Source organism: Malaclemys terrapin, chromosome 16 (assembly GCF_027887155.1).
Source record: "Malaclemys terrapin pileata isolate rMalTer1 chromosome 16, rMalTer1.hap1, whole genome shotgun sequence".
Classification (NCBI taxonomy): Eukaryota; Metazoa; Chordata; order Testudines; family Emydidae; genus Malaclemys; species Malaclemys terrapin.
Window position 1 is genome coordinate 15339033 of NC_071520.1, and position 6000 is coordinate 15345032.

General features: G+C 43.2%; 1 protein-coding gene across 1 annotated transcript in view; it reads right to left on the reverse strand.

Annotated features, from left to right (window-relative positions):
* HIC2 (HIC ZBTB transcriptional repressor 2) overlaps nucleotides 1-935 on the reverse strand; it is a 104434-nt gene extending 103499 nt beyond the window's left edge. The window contains exon 1 of the mRNA XM_054006746.1: nucleotides 623-935. The gene's annotated coding sequence lies outside the window, so the exon portion shown is untranslated. The remainder of the gene's footprint in view (nucleotides 1-622) is intronic.
* Nucleotides 936-6000: the final 5065 nt, after the last annotated feature.

Sequence of the window (6000 nt, forward strand, 5' to 3'; positions counted from 1 at the left end):
GGGAGGTGGGGGGTGGAAATAGGTGGACCGTGGGGACGGGGATCTTCACGGGACCCCCCGAGCACAATACAGACAAATGCAAAACACGCCCCCCACCCCAATGCACGGCTCCCTCCCTGCCCAAGAATGGCTCCATCGCTATCTCCAAGCAGGGGGCGGGGAGGGGGTTAGGGCAGCCAGCGACTCCGGGGGCTGCTGGTCCCCCTGGGCTCCTCCAGGCAGCAGCTGCCGCAAGCTTCCCAGTGCCCCCTCCCCCCGAGCGCCAGGCATCGAGCAAAAGGGGCAGAGCACCGGCGGGGGGGGCAAAAACTTTCCAGCCGCTGCGACCAAATCGCAAGGATTTACCATCCCGAGATCCATCCAAATGCACCCCCTTCCCCGCCCCCTTCCCCTGCAGCGGGGACAGCACATGGGGGGAGAGAGCAGCGGCTGCCAGACACGGGCACTGCAAGGCAGGGGACACCCCCCACTCCCTGAGCGTGGGCCCCCCTTGCACCCATGCAGTGGGCACATAAAGAGCAGGGGGCAGCCGGGCTGGGCGGAGAGCCTGCCTGCCGCGTCCGGCCCCCGACCGGGGAGCCCCGCGAGCCCCGGACCCTGCACGGCCACTTTGTCTCGTTACCTTTTTTTATTATTATTGCATCGGTTGCAGCCGCTTTGCTCCCCCTTCCCCTTCGGCTCTCGGGCTATACCAGCCTGTTCCTCATCTCACAGCCTTCCTCCCAGCGCCATCTTGCAAGCTTGTGACGTTGGGAGCTGCTCACCCCTGACCCACATTTGAATAGAAGCCAAAATGAAAAAAAAAAAGAGGGGGGGGAGAAAGAAAGAAAAGAAAAGGAGGAGAGGGGGGAAGAGAGAGGGAGAGGGGGAAGAACAAAAAGAAAGAGAAGGAGAGAGAGAAAGGCAACAGCTAAGCAAGTGCTGCGCCAATAACACATCAGCTCCTGCCCTCTTGCCAGCTAGTTTAGTAATAAGCAATTTCCTGCTTTTGCAATAAATGTTGCAGCAGCGGAGCTGGGAGAGAGGGACAGAGAGCTTTGTAATTCCCATTAAAGGACGCAGGCTTCCCCCACCCCCTTCCCCTACCACCCACACCTCCGAATTCAACCCCGCAATCCTATCCCTAGTTTATGGCAATCTAAATATTGCTACCCACGCTCCGATTTTCAGTAATTAAAAAGGCATTTGTGAAGATTATTTTTTTCTCTCCTAGTGAGATCTAGACTGTCTGTAAAAGAATGATAGGGAATATAACCTGGAAATGTGTTGAGATTTTCTTTTTAAAAAATGAGTTTCATGCTGTATGCAAAACCAGAAAAATTTACAATGCAATCTGTATGTTGTTAGTTTATTATTACCATTATTTAAACACTGCCAGTGTGTTCTGTATCATACAAGATACAAATAGAGACATAGCCCTGGCCCCAAGGAGTCAATAGGAATTTAAGATTGATTTTATTTATTGGAACTATATTGGAGGGGAAAGTTGTTTGGAATTTACATCCTCAGTCGTGCAAGAACTTACACCTGTTTAATTTTAAGCACAAGAGTAATTCCCTTGAACAAAATGGGACTAAGTGCTTAAATTGATCATGTGCATAATTTATTTTAGGATTAGGGCTTTAATTTTAAAAATGTGAACCGATAGATAAGCTTCAACTTTTCCACATTGATGAGCATGGCCAGCAACATGCATGTAATGCTAAATAGGAATAATATTTAGTATTACATTTTCAAATGTGTTACATTTTCAAAATGTTATACAGAACTTAGCTAATTAACCCGTAATAATGAAGCAACATATGTGACCACATATTATGGCAATTAGATATAAGATTCTTTTGCTCCCACATAGAAATAATTGGAATATTTGCAAGTGTGAGATAATGTTTTCTTTTTATATGATATGTTATATATTTATTAATAAAGGAGGAAATTATTGTGGGTTTTGCCTCTAAGAAGCAAAGTCCTCAATATCGCCCAGGACCCAAGTCCCTTTTACATTGGGCAGGGTGATTACGTTAATTAAGTTGATCCTGTAATTTGTAATGTCTCTGAGAATTTGATGGTAGCCCTAGCAATATCAAGTATTTCAGGGGCTTCTTGTGCAGATCCAGGCAGTTAAGCTCCATCATAGCCCCACAGCCTACATTAGCCTTGTCTGATGATAAAGTTCCTTTCATAGTTGTTCACCTGGGGTTCAAAGTTTTTGCCACAGAGGTCTCTCAGTCCCACCATAGAGGCCTGAATAGACAAATAAAGATAAGACAGATCACAACAGAGTGTCAGAAGGGTCTGGACTTGCAGTACTCTCACCATACACTCAGTAAAGAGCAGAAATCCTCAGCAGTGGAGAGAACAGCAGAACTGACTGTGAGTACAAGACACAGCGAATTAGATAGAGATCAGTTCAAGACTCCTGCTTCACTAATGCTCACAGGGAAATGGTGATGGGACTGGTTTCCAGCTGTATTTTAAAGCTAGTGGCCTTGCAAAAAGCTAGAGAGGTGCAGCTATCTCACTCCATGCTGTGCTGGAGGAGTTGTAGGATAATACCCAATCCTTGTGGCATGTGAATTTAGCAGGGAAGAGAAACAAATCTGGAAGCTGTTTTAGCCAAGTTTAGAAAATTACTTTCATCCCAAATCTCCATAGGTTTGGGGACCATCCATTCTGGACACATCCACTCTAAGGAAATGGAGACAGAGACAAATATCTAATGGAGCTGAGACAAAAAAAATATAAATTAAGAGGTTGTCACAGGGGAAAATGCTACGATAGGACACACATCTGTGTTCAGCTTAATATATATGTAAGAGTTATATGGCTAAAGAGGGGCTAATGAGAAAGCTAGACCTGGACCTTCCATTAAAACTGTTGATATCTGATTATCTGCTGGAACAAGTAGGGCACAGGGCTATGACTACACCTCCATCTGAACAAGACTTACAGGCATACAAGAGAGATACCAAGATACTTATAGTGTGTCCAAACAAGGCACGCAGCCATGGATGTTGCCATCCAAACAAACAGTGCCCCCAAAACACACCCACTGTGGGCATGTCTAGCATTGGGTACATGTGCCCAGTAAAAGTACTACTCACGCATGGACAGCAGCAATGTCAGGGCTAAGACCAAATGAGAAAGACAACTCTGGCATAAATACATTGTTCCTGGGGACTGTGGTGTGGCACATATGAGTAAGTTTTGAGAGACGTTTGGTACTCAGTAATATCTTGAAGAGGACAACCATTCCAGTTCTAATCAGATACTGGTGCTTATAGCTGTTATCTTTTAATATATATATGCTGCAGGAGCCCTCTGAGGTCCCAATCAGGATTGGGACCCATTGTGCCAGGTGCTGTACAGACACATACAAAGACACTGACCTTGTCCTGTGGATCGTGGTGAATATGTTGAAAACACTGGATCCAATGCAAGTAGAACAAACAGATTTCATCTTAGTAGTGTATTCATAGTTCAGCATAGAACCTGAAGAGCTAGTAAACCTGGTTGGAATTATATCCCCTACTCACATTAGTCTCCAGCCCTTCCTCATAAACGTCTCAGTGACACTGTTTCTGGGCAGAGAAGCATTTGTGGACCTTAATATTAAATACAAGATGGAGACGCTGCAGGCAAAATATTTAGGTTCAAAACAAGAGTTGGTAGATGAAACCTCAGAGGGTTTTCAGGGCTGAAGTGAGTTTAAAGGCACTCGCCACCCATGGATGGACTTTAAAGCCAGCCTTTCAAAGCTATGCTGATGGCTGGCTTATGCTCTTGGTAAAAAGGCAGGAGGACATTGCTGTGATGTGTAGAGTTGTATCCCTACCCTGTGGGTCAGCAGTGAAGCCATCACAGAAAAGAACATGTCACTGCAGAAAATAAAGAGGACTCCGGAGCTGGTGTGCCCCTGTGCCCTGACAGCCATTCAGCACCACCTCTCCCAACGGCAGTGGATGTCCAGTGCCACCTAGCAGGCAATGCAGTTGTTTACAATAGTGAATGAAAAGGGTGGGTATGGGTGAGTTAAACTCGACACTGTGTTGTCTTTCTGCACCTTGTATGCAGGTGCAGATTTAAATAATCACTTTTTGCTGTTAGGCAGCAAGGGAAATTTTCCAGCAGTGAAACTTTCAGAGAGGTACAAGAGAGCCACTTCATTGGCTTATTGCAATGTCTTTATTGCAGATGCAACATAGAAAATAATCTGACTGCAAAGGACGGCAGGGTATAAAATGTACAAAGGAAGAAAATTTTGAACTAAATCAGGAATCAAATGCAGTTCTAGTAAGGAAGCAAAGTACATGGGGGCAAATAATCATACCACCAAAGGTATGAGTGAAAGGAAAATACAGGCAATAGCTAACCTACCAGCTCCACAAAGACAAGAAGTGGCTACAACATTTTCTAGGCATGGTCTGCTGCCTGATTTACTGCATCCCGAATGGGAGAAGACTAAGCGTCCCACTGAAAAAACTGTTGCTTAATTATATGAGGATGAGAACATAAGATTGCCTACGAGCAACTGAAATGCATCTTTTTAGGCATTGGTACTGAAGTTCTGACCTAGACAACTGTGCGAATTGTGCTCAAGTGGAAAAAGACCTGTTGGTAATAGTATATACAATGTAGTCGTACCAATGTCTGACAAAGAGGTTCTTCTGCAATCAGACCATAACCCCCTGGAAGGCATGTTCACTAACCCACTCAACAACAGACACTCCATCTTTTCTAGCTCTTCAGCTGTAAATACATCTATGCACTATTAGACTATTCTCACTAAGACCTCTTCATAATTAGGTTATTTCAATTTCCAACCCCTTTTTGTGGGTTATTGCGGCTCGAATTATTATTGCATGATGGATGCTTGCAGGAAAATTACTTTTTTACCCTTGCATATAAAAACCTCCACCTCTAAAAAAAATTCTTTAATAATTACATTCTAGACAGTGCTGGAATTTCACTTTCATTTTTCATGGAGCTTTGTTCCAATGGAATTGAAAGGCAAAACACAAGTTTTTAAGAAACACGTGATTAATTTAGAAGAAAACTTTCCTGTAAACATAATATGAATCCAGAGCTATCTAGTGAAGAGATGAATTGGTTAGGTCCAACCTCTCAGAGCTATTGTTTTTGTCTGCCTAGCTGTAAACTCAGTGGCCCGATCCAGCACTGGTTCAGATTTGGAAGATTCTCTTTGCAAACAGTCCAATATCATATACACAATGATATAGAATTTTAATTTCTTTGGGAGAAGGAGGGACAGTTGTATTACTATAAGACGAGTTCTTTTGTTTTACACCAAACATTTTATTAATGCACTGCAAAATACCTATGTCTGCCATGTTAGCGGTTATAGTCTGTGCAGTGGTGTATCTCCATTAGACTATGGGTACCCAATATCACAGGCGGAAGACAAGTGATCAGTAAGTGGGTGTACAAATTTCAGACTGATTTGCTCAGTTCTACTTTTATTTTTGTACTTATAACATCTTTGGTTAGAGTTTTTGCTAAGATAGGAGTACTAAGTGCTATTTTACATTGTCTATCACAAACCATAGAACCAGCAAGTGCTTGTTAAAATGCAGGTCTTCTGAAATACCTGTGGAGAGGATTTTCAGATTATATGTAGCCTAGAATTAATCTCTCTCTGTCTACATGTTAGAAATAAATATTACAAAAGCAAATACAACAATAAATAAATGCTTTTTTACTTTCTTTGTGTGTGTACCTGTTTGAATGAATGTGTGTACTGCTTATAGGAGTAATTAAGATTGCATGCTGAAAGATTAACCTATCAGAAGATGGAGGTAAAGTAGATAAGATGGTCAAGGAAGCAATTCCAACAGTAGGAGTGCATTATGAAGTAACATGTATTGGAGAACAGTACACTGGTTGCCAGCTGATGTCTAGGTGGAATTTAAAGTACTGGTTTTGCCTGAATGCTTTGGAACCTATTTGCGGAATGGTGTGAGATGGCTCATTCACCGGTGT